Source organism: Pongo pygmaeus, chromosome 3, assembly GCF_028885625.2.
Source record: "Pongo pygmaeus isolate AG05252 chromosome 3, NHGRI_mPonPyg2-v2.0_pri, whole genome shotgun sequence".
NCBI lineage: Eukaryota > Metazoa > Chordata > Mammalia > Primates > Hominidae > Pongo > Pongo pygmaeus.
Window position 1 is genome coordinate 63,239,312 of NC_072376.2, and position 14,249 is coordinate 63,253,560.

Sequence of the window (14,249 nt, forward strand, 5' to 3'; positions counted from 1 at the left end):
TTATTAAATATTTTTCTTCCAGATGTATTGTATGTACAACAAATGTTCTGAGGTCTTGAATGCCTGGAGTCTTTTATGTAGCATCTTTGCATTTATATGATAGTGTGAAGTGCTTTACTTATGGTAATTTAGGAATATTACTTTTTTTTTTTTTTTAGACATAGTCTCTCTCTGTCGCCCAGGCTGGAGAGCAGTGGCGTGATTTCGGCTCACTGCAAGCTCTGCCTCCCTGGTTCATGCCATTCTCCTGCCTCAGCCTCCCGAGTAGCTGGAACTACAGGTGCCTGCCACCACGCCCGGCTAATTTTTTTGTATTTTTAGTAGAGATGGGGTTTCACCGTGTTAGCTAGGATGGTCTTGATCTCCTGACCTCGTGATCCACCCGCCTCAGCCTCCCAAAGTGCTGGGATTACAGGCGTGAGCCACTGCGCCCAGCCCACTTTTTCTTCCATTCAGTGTTGTAGTTGAGAAATCTAATGTTGATCTTATGTTCCTTTTATGAAAACATTTTTGTTTTCTTTCTGGGAGATTGTAACTGATATTCTTAAATTTCACTAGCATGTGTCTAGTGCCAGTCATTTCTTGTTTTCCTTTTGGGTGTTTTCTGAGCCAGTCTTTTCAGTCTAAGTTGTATTAGACTTATTTTTGAGCCCTGCACAGCATCCCCTACATTTCAGCAGCCCCTGTGTTTCAGCAGTCTTGGTGGACAGTGTCCTGGGTCTTCTGGCAGCATCTCACCTCAGATACCAATTGCATCTCACAGCTTTTCTACCATCAGGAATTAGCTTATTCAGGGTGCCTGGAGCAGGCAGAATTTTAAGGATTTAAAACCCAAGACTCTGTTCTGTGACCTCTGTTCTCGCTCATAAGTGGGAGTTGAACAATGAGAACACATGGACACAGGGAGGGGAACATCACACACCGGGGCCTGCCGGGGTATGGGGGGCTTGGGAAGGGATAACGTTAGGAGAAATACCTAATGTAGGTGACGGGTTGATGGCTGCAGCAAACCACCATGACACGTGTATACCTATGTAACAAAACTGCACGTTCTGCACATGTACCCCAGAACTTTAAATAATAATAATAATAACAAAACCCTCAAGACTCTATCCTTGGAGACAGTGGATACCTGTTCTAGGTTGGGTCCTCAGAGTCTCCAGCAGGAATGCGCCACCGTTGCTCAATAACAAGCCATTTTCTCCCTAGACAGCTTAATTCAAGTCTTCACTTGTGCTTCCTGGAATCACCTACATGAGGTGGTGTTTCTGAGGAAAATAAAACTATGAAATTTATATTATGTCTTTCTATACATCCAGAAGCTCTGCTGAATATTATCTCTATAAATACTGCCTCCTTTCCATTTCCATTCTTCAAAAGCTCCTGTTAAAGAGAAACTTTCTTCTAATTCTATCCTTTAGAGTAATTATTTTTCTCATATTTTCTTTCTAGCTATTCCATCTTAAACATTTCTGGAAGAATTTCTCACCTCAATTTACCAACTCACTAATTTTCACGTTGCCAATAGCTCATGAGAATTTTAATTAAAAAATGAGCTTAGGATAACAGATGTAAGGTAAGCTGATATAGTGTAATTTGTATTGTTAGCATTGTTTGAAAAATAATCATTTGACAAAAAGAAAAGTGATGTGATTAAATTTATTCTTTGTCAAAAAGAAATTCAACATGTCTCAATTTCTTTAAACCACTTAGAAAAATTAGACGAAGTCACCATAAATTTCTCCATATCTTTAATTATTACAGAAATTTTAGAATTTTCTCACATATTCCATGATGTTCTTCAAACACACACACAAACATTATATACATACGCATATATGCACACTGAATATTTTTAATCCTAATGACAATTTTTCTAACTATTAAAAAGTAATTCCAAAGTATTATGTTTGAATCATTTTTAGGTGAGATCCCAGTTAAAATTACACTCAAGTGCTGGAAAATATGTATTTTTAATTGACACAAAACAGATCAGATACTTTAAGCATTTCTTGAAGTATATTCTGTATTTTTTATTTTTTAAACATCGTATGTTCTTATAATGCTAATTTCAAAGAACTACTTTGAAACATAATTGTACAATTCTCCTTTAAAACTTTGGAAAATTCACAAGTAGAAAAAGAGAGTCACTTAGATTTGCCCTATGGCTTTTGAACAAAGTTACTTGTAAATACCTCATCTTGTTGTGGGCCATGGATTATATCAATAGCCTCAGCCAAAACCTTTGGACTTCTCTACTGCCATCTTAATTATGGCAATAGTTTCACAGGAGTGGTGAGAAAAATTAAATTCTTGTTGATAAAATGAAGGAGAAATGTACAATTAATAAAATCAAAACCATTTTAACTATTATATCTTTTTAAAGATATTCAAATTATTAGAATATCAAAATCTATAAATGAACATTAAAATAAAATTTATGTATAATAATTTACTTTATATTATGTTCTCTTTCTGTATATGTTTTCAACTATAGACATTTTTTCACCAGACCATACAGCATTGACCTTAATTTAGTACAGCATTAACCTTAATTTAAAAAAAGTTTTTATATTAAATGATTCATATGTTAATTCAAGCTTATTATATTTTGTGTGTCACAAAGCAAATAAAACCTATCATTTATATATTTGGAAATTTTAAATTTTGTTGTGGGTTATTAGTGAGATATATTTCAGTTTTATTTTTTCTATTCAAGGTATATAGCTTTGCCCTCATAACTGCTTAACTTTAAATGCTTAAATACTCAAATAATTATATATTGGCTAAAATGGCAATATTTTGATTGGCTGTCTCAACTATAGAGTGAATAATTAAGCATAAAATTGACTTTCAATATACAGTATCATATCAGCTTATTACCAAAAGATAATTTCATTTTGAATCAGTACTCATATTCATTTCAACTTTACAATCCATTTCAGCACACTGCATATAGTAGATACTCAACACATATAATTTGAATAAACCAATTAATAAAAGCTGAAAAGAAATGTCAGAACTTTGGTTATTTTGTCAACTAGAATTCAATAAGAGTTCCTGTTTGACTGATACAAACAGCTAATTAAAGCAGCTATTTCCATTTATATGATACCACCTTGATAATTTGATACTAAATAAATATCTTTTCAATTATGTTTTCTCTGCTACCTTCTCTTATGGCATTTCTGAATTACAGGCCATGTTGTAATCTAGTTCAATTCAATGTAGATTTTGATGAAACATCTCAGTATCTTGGACTTGGATATCTCCATTTTTACTAAACATTTTCAAGGACATGTTTAAACGTGACACAAATCCCTGGTGAACTCACAACTCTTCTGTTTATAATGGCAATAAAAATCAAGATTAAAAATATATAGCACATATTTATAGCTATACTTTGAACATTCTCTGAAAAACATCTTGACACTGAATGTTGCCAGCACATTTTGCATGAGATGAACAAAGTATGTCACAGGTAACTGTTTCTGTTCCAAATCTCTTTTCACACTGTCTCCATCCATGAAAAGTGGTCATAAGGGCGTCTTTGTAATTCATATACTCAAGAGCTTTAGTTTAACATTCATTTTACAAATGAGAGCCTACTTAGATTTGGGTCAGTTTTATGTTTGGTCATATGAAGGCCAACTTTTGTACCACAGCAAAAGGAGATCAGGTGGGATTTGAACTAGGAAATCCAAGATGCCCTAGTTTCCAACCTTTCCTTTTATCTATATGGATGTTGCCATTTCATTAACTTAAATTCTTCATTCTGGTTTAAGCAAAGGTGAAAGTACAACTTTAGCTAAAGGGTAACTGTACTTAGTTTGGTATAGATTCACTTACACGATATGTAAAATATGAAAAATGAATACAGCAGTTATAATCACTTTGTTATTGCAAATTTTCTATGCAACTCAGGGAAATGCTTCAAAAGAAGGATTCTCAAGGTAATTTCTATTGAAAACCTGCAAAAGTAATTTTTCTCCTGCATTTTTAGGTTAAAAAATGAATTTCAACTAAAAATGTGCCGCACACAGGCATTTTCTCCTTTTGAAAAATGTACTTAATTATCTTTAAGATAAGGATATTTTCTTTCAAATCTGCCCCCTGAGGTTCACTCACTTATTCCATACCTGTCACAGAAAGGTCAGGTCTCCCTGGTGTTTGTGGATACTTGGTCCACAAACTTAAAATGTTTGAAAGTCAAAGAAGAGAAAGAAGATGAAAATATTATTTCTTCCTTATGTAACAACTCTTTTCCTCTTTTTTAAAAAATAAATTTATCTCAAAGTAAAGTACAGATTATTTTCACTTATTAAATGCTCAAAATTGAAAAAAGAATTTCCAACTGTAAAATTATACGTTATTCAACAATTCACAAGAGCACTCAATTAACTGTGAGAAACCAATTTAGAATGAATCACCCAAAAATCGTTATGTTGAAGAATAATACAATATTACTTAATAAAATTCATTTTTACCCATGCCATACAATCATAAGTCTGGGTCAAATTATTCAAGAAAATATTGTGTAATTGTTATACTATATCACCAGATTTTTTTTTCTAAACTGAAAAACTAAAAGCTATTAAAATTGGCAAGTTATATGTAAGAGTTGTCACTATCTAGGAAACTTTCCTTACCCTTTGCATCAGTCATCTTTATTGCCTGCTAGTTGTAGGTGTTAGAAAATGACTCTGGCCACATACATAGAAAATGAATTTAGAAATATATAACTGGGTCAAAAAAAAACAATGAGAAGCCTAGAGAAGTAGATTCTGAAATCTCACTAGAATCAGGAAGCAGAGGTTAAACAGCTCAGCACAGTATGGTTCGAATGCTTCTACTGTCATTGCCATTACTGTATATCTGTCAATGTCACTCCTGTTTTCAATTCTAACAGAGATGCCGGAAGAAACCTAATGCTGTTGCCTCTTTGTCTCCCACTGTCTGGAGTCGTCACCATGGGTGATGGCATTTTATTGGCTCCTTCTCTATCTTTGTCAGTGCCCTAGCTGAGAGGAGATGCCTGGCTTCAAAGTTCACAGTGTGGATTTTTCTAAATAGAAATAGCCCTTATGTACAAGAAAATGTCCTTTCCAGAACAATCTTTCTCTCTCTCTGTCTCTCTTTTTTTTTTCTTCATAGCACACAAATCGGTAGGTTTAGGCATACTTAATTTTTGGTGAATTTAGATGGCCACCTAGAGTGCCTATGTGATCTTCCTTCATTTGTTTGTCAAATTTGTAATTAACTTACTGGATTTTGGTAAATAGGAAAAAAGAAAAAGGTAGAGATGAAGAGTTGCTTGATACTTAAATCCCTTGTGTTGGTTGCTGACAGCAGTTGCCTAATATCATCTCATTCCTTTCTGGAAAGAACTTCTGGATTTTGTTCAGGGTCTCAGCAGTCCTATGACTATTGCCTGAGGAACATAGAAGGAGCGCCAGGTATGATCTAACATCTGTGCCTTCTTTATGTCAGCATGGCATCCAATCATTTATAGGTGTTTCTTATTTTTTTAAACATGGGCAATATCTTAATAACCAATGGCCTTATTTGGAGTTTCAAAGTCTTGCTTATTTCTATAGATTTTACTTCTGTGGGTCCCTAACTATCTACTTTTTTCCCAATGTCTATATTCTGTATGTAAACAAGAGAAAGAAAAGAGAGAGACAGAGAAAGAGAGAGACAGAGAGAGAGAGAGATGATTGTCGGGAAACGTAAGTACCTAATATCACAAAACTGATATTTATTAAAATGATATTAATTTTTCTACCCTTTCCTAATGTTTTTTAAAGAAAGTTAGCTTTGTGAATACCCAATAAATAGTAATATTCCATTCCACTTTGTAATGGCTCATGAAACTGCATAAAAGATTGTGGATGCATATTTTTTACTTTCCATTAAATCATAAAAATAACAGATTGATACTTTCAGTTTCTCAAACTGTTTTTTAAACTTTTAATTGTAATTTTTATTTGTATCAAATAGAATCTTGGTAATAGCATTAACTATTCAAAGAACTAACCATCATTCAGCAGTATCTGATTAACCTTCGGCAGAAAGTAATACACTTGACAATACTTTTCAAAAATTTTCCACCATACAGATTGAAATTTTTACAAGAGCAATGTCTCATACCATTGCAGAAGTAGACACCTATAACTGAAATGCTGAAGAGCACTTGTAACTTCAAATAAAAATCTATAGACTTAGCTAACCTTTCAAGGACAAAAACTTTGACAATGACCTCTGAAAAAAGAAAAGAAAAGAGAAAAATGCTTTAGGAAAAGTATCAGAGTCCAAGAAATGCTTTTCTCCTCAGATCTTGGAGAAAAATATCACCTAGAGTAAGAAGCAGAATAGAGATTTTTTACACTGCAATAATAAATTCAGAGGGCTTGAAGATTACACCACATTTTCCCCAGTTCAATGTTCGCCCCTTTCATGACCAAGGACATCTTCAGTCAATCATCAAATAACAATATGTTTTAACCCTAAATACCCATGGGTCATCTTTTAGGCATGAAAAATAGCTTTATGATTAAGGTAGATTTTTACTAAAGTCACATTATATATTAAATACTTTTTATAAAAAATAGAATTCTAATTTCTTTTACAAATATGGACTTAGATGGCTTGTTCCCTCTAAAGGAATAAAGTGAAACTCCATGAACTTCTCGAATGTGCAGGTCCCAGTCAATTAGATGCCTCATTTATTTTTAACTTTTCTATGCCTCAGTGGATGGTGTCTGGAACAACCATCCGCTAAGGCATAGAAAAGTTAAATATAATTTCTATAATTTTTAATAACAATAATATGTTATTGGAATCATCATTCTTTTAAGTACATATTATTTGGGAAATAGTGATGTGGTTTTCTTGGGTTTCCTGAACGATGAATAGCATTTCTGCAGGTGACTAGTGAGAGGTATTGTTTGAGGTTATAAAAGAAATTGGAGGGGAGACAGAGAAACAGATTCATCTTTATTGGTCAACTGGGGAAGCACAGATGCTTTTTAGCAAGGAGTTACATTAAAAAGTCATGAAGCATCACGTGTTATTGGCATTTGATTTGACTGGAGGCAGAATAATAATTCAACTATGACATTATTTTAGCAATTGAGACAGAGTGGAAACAACTTGAAAAAAGATAAAGAAGAATCATTAAAGATTTAACTTAATCAGATTAAAAAATCACTAAATTTGGCTGGTGGAGATTTGTGATAAAAGAAAACAGTGAGCCCAAGATTACTGAACCCAGGTCCTCATGGAAGGTGTCACCAACTATGGTTACCCAGAGTGAAATACCAAGTAAAGTATCATAGATAACAGAGCTCAGCAAAGTTCTTTCCTGAATAGTCAGATAGTAAATATTTTGGCTTTGCTAAATGTGAACCTGAAATTAGCTATCGCAACTACTCAGCTCAGCTGTTCTAGGACGAAGAAAGCCAGAGACAGTAAGTAAATAAACAGGCATGACTGTGCTCCAATAATATTTTATTTACAAAAACTGGAAGTGGGATGGATTTAGCTTACAAATCTTAATTTGCCGGCTATGTAGTTATCAGTTTTGAAATAAAAACTATCAAATGAAATGTCAAGTAGCCTATAGAGATTTACCTGCAGCTCAGGCAAAATAGAAACAGATTTACAATGAACGATTTAGAAATAAGTTGACAAAGGATGTGTATATTTTAATTTTGTTACTTTTATTAATATATATATCTTCAACTCTGGGGATAGCACAGATCACCACTCATGACAAAGAGGAGATTTGATTAACTGAGGCTGAGAACAATCTCGGAATGGGTGATAGTGTGTGGCGCTTCCAGAATGATGGGATCGTTTAAGAGCATTTTTGGCCTAATGGCGTTACTTCTTTGCAGGCATTTTTAGCTGATGTTTTGGTATTTACTCTTTAAGTTTGCCTTCTCAGAATAACCTCCTTTAATGTTGCACCATTTTTCTCTCCATCATGATGATGCTGTAAGAATATAGTGAAATGTATCCCGTTTGCATTCGCTTTTACTCTGAGAAAGATGAGAAGAGTCATTAAAGGATTCCCTCTGGAGGTTCCGGACACAGTAGCTATCAAGCTGGTAACTCTTAAGTGGGTTAGATGTTTGTGGATTAGACCACAGCTCTACTGCCACTCTTAAATGTGCTTGCCTGTGTAATTTATGGGCCTGAAAGCCTGAGAATTTCACTTTCCAATGCTTGGCAGCTGGTTTCTGGTTAGGTTACTCCACTATAAAGTACTAGCAGGACATTAGAAGGTGAGTGAAACTATTTCCTCCCTTCTGCTTTTGGCTGTGACGTCAATGTCAGCAGTCCATCTGCAACACCAGCAGCTTTTGCTATGACGCGGATGATACTGTAGAGATTTTATGATTGTCTCTGTGGCAAGGTATCCTTTGTGTATCCTTTGTAGAAGATGATAACTACAGTACTCAAAACTCTCACTAAGTCTCTTATCCTACATCTGCCCAACTTTTCTCCTAGATACATAACTTGGGTCCCAGAAACATGCATTGCAAGGTCTCTAGTTTGCATGCAGTCCTCTCTGATATGTCATCTGCATCCCTCAGGACCAGAGAGACGGCAGGCCCCCGATAGGAGCTATCCATCTCCTCCACCTCCTCTGCACCACTCTGTGTGCTATAATTTCTTCTCAAGTGTGGTGTCAGAGTGATCCCTTAAAAACCTAAGTCACAAAAACCAAAGTCCTACCTAACAATGACTTATTCATGAGGTGACCAGCTCCCTCCCTTGTTACCACTCTGACTTATCTCTTATTATTTTTCCCTCATTCACCTTGCTGCAATCATTTTACCTTCCCTGCTGTTTGCTGTTCCTCAAGCATTCTGGACACAACACTGCCTTAGAGCCTTGTTCCCTCTTCCCTCAGGCTCCTCATGGCTATTCCTTATGGCCACTCTCTCCCCATGTTCAAGTATGGGATCAGGGGTTATGTTATTAGTGTCTCCTCTGATCAATCTATTTGTAGATACAAACTCTCCCCTAGCCCCAGCACCATAGCCTCCTTTTTCTGCACTATCAATGTCCATAAAATTCACTATGTTTGAGCACATAATAAAATTCAGCAAAAGTTAGTTAAATAAATTGACATTTAATTAAATTTACTGAATATTTTATAAAACTTAAACTGACAATTCTGGCATTCAATGTCCCACTAGTTCCCAAGATCAAGACCTGGAATCACACTACCAGTGTATTATTTCAACAATGCCAACCACAAATAAATACTTGGGAGAAATCTTTGCACATATAAAAGAAGAGACATTTACAAAAATGATCGTAGCAACACTCTCCACAGAATAAAAGTATGGAAGAACTTAAAGTAGGAAAGTAGGTGCATAAACACTAGGATAGTCGGTCAATAATGAAAGATTATGTGGCAAAGTGAATGGATTATATGGCATCCAAAAATATCGATAGATCTTACTAATATAACTTACAGTCTGTAAAAAAATAAAAGAGAAATTTGATTCTTAAGTATTATAACTTTTTTCTCAGCTACCAAGCCCAACTGAGCAGAATACTTCAATAATTTCTGAATGCCCTCAGGATCACACATTGAAACACAAATATGAATAAGAAAATGGACTTTCAACAATTCTAAGAAAGAAATACTTTGTTAAGAAAGATCTATTTCATTCATTCAGAGAAAAAGATTATCTTACTAAGCTCTTTAGCTCCTAAATCCCTCCCTGAAGTACAAATCAGAGTCTATCTTCAACAAGGGTGGAAGTATAAAATACAAAAGTCATGGCATTTGAACATAGTAAATTTTTGTTTGAAGACAATGGGCAAGAAATTTTGAGAAACATTTTTCTGGGCCTGAAGATCTATAAGTTGCATAGATCTATCCTTGCTTACTGAATCCCAGTGCCAGAGATGTTAATATCATTTTTAAAATACCTTTGATTGTGTGTGTGTGTGTGTGTGTGTGTGTGTGCACGTGTGTGATAGTTTGATATCTGGGGTTTTCTTGTCTTTGTCTAATCATAATGCTTATGCCTTAACGTAAGTCCACACAAATTTGGGAAGCTATACTCTATAGAGGTAATCATATCAGTAAATTATAGGATAAAAATGGGACTCTTCTTTATGGATGTTCTCCCTCTTTTTTTTTTTTCAATAAGAAGGAAAATGTGTGCCCCCAAACAAAAGAATCATTACAGAAAGTCAGGCTGTTTTTTCATCCTATTCCAATTTGATCTGAGTCCATACTTAACAAGAGAATTCAGTTGCTTTTCTTGTATGTTTGTGTAGTAATGCTGGAGAGACTCTAGCAGTAACTAAATGATAGGAAACAAGCTAATGTCACTGCCCTCTCTGGAAAAGGTGATTTTTAGAGTAAAATATGATGAAATACAGAAAGCCAGTGGTAATAAATTATTCAAGATAACAATAGCCTTAGGGCATCCAAAAGTTATCTTTTAAATAGTAGCCTACAGCTGAGCTGCATATCAGAATATAGTTAACTTTGTACTTGGGGTTGACATGATCTTGTAGGTAAGGTTAAATAACAAGGATACCATTTTCCTCAATGCCATAAATATTTCCACTTTTAATCCATGATTAAACACTCCTACTGAATTGAAAATGCATTTGATGAAGTAATTTAACTAATATATCTTTTAGTACCCTGTGTTTTCTGTCAATACAAAACTACTTACGTGAAGTCATTGGTGAATATAGCTTCAGGAAAATTACAAGATATCTATTAAAAAATTCAAATTTCTCAGAACAATACTTTAATTTTTCCTAAAATTCCACTTTGAAATCTCCAATTAACCGTCTGTTGTTTGACCTCTACTTCAAGAGATGCAAGTATAAAAGCCTTCAAGGCAATGGTTAATTGGATAGACACTTTCTAAGTGAGAAGTTTGAAGAAGCACTTTTATAACTAATTCTTCAGAAGTAGACATCTATTTGACTGAGGTATTTTAGTCTAATTTTTGCATTTCACAAAATAGCTGACCTTCTTTAAGGTTTTCTCTTTAAAAATTGTTTCTAGAAATTATGTTATTTCAATTAAGAAAAATTAATATCTGTCTTTCAGTTTACAAGATGAATTCATCTTAAAGACAAAGAGAAGCTAGAAAGTCAACATTGTCAATTTCTCTCAGCTTTTCCCTGTTGTATTTTTAGAATGAATAATTTCTAAACACCCTATAAATTCTAAAACTTCTGTAAATTCTGTTGCCCAAAGAATTATTAATTGATGTACTTTTTAGGATAAAAATATCCTTGGCTTAAGATTTTACAAAAATTGTGGCATAACAAATGTATATTTTAATACAGCTCCTGTTTCAAACAGCAGTTGTAGGCAAAATAATTTTTTTAAATAGCCAGATTCAGAAACAGTATCTTTGTAGATTAGAAAAAGAAGGAATAAATAAAGTGATGATTAGAAATGAGCATTGGATTTTCTGTGCTATGAAAGCAGGAAAGAGTGGTGGTGGTTTGACCCTAGAGGGATAAAAAGGTATGGAAGTGCTCCATGCTAGATTCGGGACCAGCGATAGTCTCAAGGCTTGAAGCTGGGATGTGGTTGCACCACCTCTCAGTAAGTAGACCAAGGCTAGCAAACTCTGAGCCTAGGGAGGAAGGATAGTACACTACAGAGAAAACCAACAATTTTCAGCTGTCACAGAGATTCTGTCTATAAAATATCACCATCACCATGACACTGGCAAAGTATGGCCTGCATTTCGTTGTCCTTGGGCATGCTAACCACATACTCATTATTTAAAAAAGGATGAGCACAGATGAAAAAAAGAGAAAAATAAGATACAAATGAACCAAAAAGTGAAAATTATTTATTTAAAATAAATAGAAAAAACAAACAGAAAGCAAAATTTGAAATCTAATTGTATGAAAGATCAATGATAAAATTATAACAAAGCAGTGATAGTTTGTCATGAATTAGAAATAAAATTGTATTCAATATTTAAAATTTATCTTCAAAGAAATACATAAGGAAATTACATCTTCAAAAAGTACTAAAGGAGGATATAAAAACATGATCAAATAAAGCAGGTAAATAAGAATTTGAAAGTGAACCAATTATTTTTCCAGATGAAAATCAATGTTTGAAATTTAAAAATGTGTGCAAGGGATAGGCTCTAGTCCCTATGAAAATAGTAAGTTGGAATATAAAATTTAGAAAAGTCACAGAATTTTTATTCAAAAGTTTAAAATGAAAAAAAAACAGGTAAGTAGAAGAAAGATAAATTCAGGAGATGATATTTTTCTAAGAGTAGTTCAAGGTCAGAAAATCAAGGGAATCGCAAAGAAATAATATACAAATAGTTAAAACTCAGTGTTTTTAACCTAATCTCTTTTCTCAGAAAAGCATGATATTAAAATAGTACCCAGTATATTAATAGGGTAAATAAATGGTGACACAGACAGTCACAAGATGAGAAACTGAGCAACACGGATAAAGAAATAATTTTGTACAAATATCAGAGAAACAAAATACATTAACTAGTATTAAGATCAGTAAGTATATAACAGTTTTTACCACAACAATTAATGCTAAAAGAATGGAGCTAAAAGGAATATACTAGAATTACTTTATTAAACTGACATTCAAGTTTTGATTTCCTTGCAAATGAAGTAACTGAAACTGATTTTACACACACCCCATCCCCACCTGAAACAACTGAAAATTCAGACTTTATATGTAAACCAGTGGCTCTCAAGAAATTAGACATCAGGCAATGAAATACTGTGATCCCTTGGTGGCAGAAAATAAACAAACAAGGTTAGTTTATAATTCTCCAGCTTACTGCCCAGAAATAGGTATTTCAAGTTCTGGGGTAGGGTGGGAGAATCTAGGCAGAGATCCACAGAGTCCTTAATTTAAGGACACAGAACTGAGCATGCAGGCAAGTCAGGGTGTCCTCAGTGTGCAAACCAACTACTAGAGAACAAAAAGAGCTGCATAGGGAAAGAACTCCCCAAATCTGCAAAAGGTCCCCTTTAAGTCCAAGTATCTACTGATCACTACAGGTGTGTGAGAAAACAAATAGAGGCTGCTAAACAAATCACTTGAAAAAATTAGGGTGAACAGTGCCTCAGTGCCTGACACACAAACCAGGTTTGGAGTAATGCCTGTTCCCACCAGCCAGAGTGGAAACTGCCATAATTAATGTTACACTGAATAGAGTACTAAGATCTTGTATCAGCAGTAGAGAAAAATATACTAAAGGCTGCTTTGATCCAAGAATGGTCACAAGACCCCAAAGAATAAAATGTTCCCATTTGCATTTAGCAAATAAAGCTTAAAAATTTTTATAGGACTGCAAAATATATCTGGGACATACAAGTAAAATGTATAGCATCTGACACCCAATCAAAAACTATGAATCAGTTAAAAAGGCAGGAAACTATAACCCATAGCTAGAAGAAAAAAACATCAATTAACATTGACTCAGAAATGATACAGATGGCAGGATTACTAGATCAGGACTTTAAAAACTAACTGTATCCTATATCCCATCAACAAACTAGATCAAAGAATAAACATATTAATGTGAGATATGAAATAAATTACAAAGACCTAAACTTCTAGACATGAAAACTACAATATCTAAGATGAAAAGTACACTGAAGGTGCTAAAGATTAGAAGAGATATGTCAGAAGCAAGAAGTAATACAATTGAAGGCATAGTAAAAAAAAAACTATCAAAAAGTAAATAGAAAGAAAAAGGACTAATGAAAAAAAAATAAACAGAGCATTGGTAAAGTGTGGAACAACTGCAAGCAACCAAATATATGGGTATTAGAGTTCCATAGAGAGGGAATAATTGGGTAGATACATTTAAATATATAATGGCCAAAGATATTCCAGTGCAAAGAAGATCACAGTACAACATCTTTAAAGTACTGGGGCAAAAAGGAAAAGTCACCTTATAATCCTTTACTAAGAGAAAATAAATTTTAGAAAATGAAGGCAAAACAAAGATTTATACAAACATAGATAACTAAAAAACTTCATCACAAGCTGACTTTCATCAAAAGAATTGTTAAGTCTGGGTGCGGTGGCTCATGCCTGTAATCCCACCTACTTGGGAGGCTGAGGCAGGAGAATGGCTTGAAACTGGGAGGTGGGGGTTACAGTGAGCTGAGATTGCGCCACTGCACTTCAGCCTGGGCGACAGAATGAGATTCCATCTCAAAAAAAAAAGAAATGTTAAGTC

General features: G+C 34.2%; 1 long non-coding RNA gene across 14 annotated transcripts in view; it reads left to right on the forward strand.

The window, feature by feature from the left end:
* Positions 1-14,249, forward strand: part of LOC129034779 (uncharacterized) — a 135,803-nt gene that overhangs the window by 94,528 nt on the left and 27,026 nt on the right. For 11 of the 14 annotated variants that reach the window (XR_010126278.1, XR_010126283.1, XR_010126277.1 and 8 more), the window contains 2 exons: positions 1,453-1,576; positions 3,200-5,729. This is a non-coding gene — a long non-coding RNA (uncharacterized LOC129034779). The remainder of the gene's footprint in view (positions 1-1,452; positions 1,577-3,199; positions 5,730-14,249) is intronic. The other 3 variants (XR_010126276.1, XR_010126273.1, XR_010126275.1) reach the window with 2 other exon arrangements.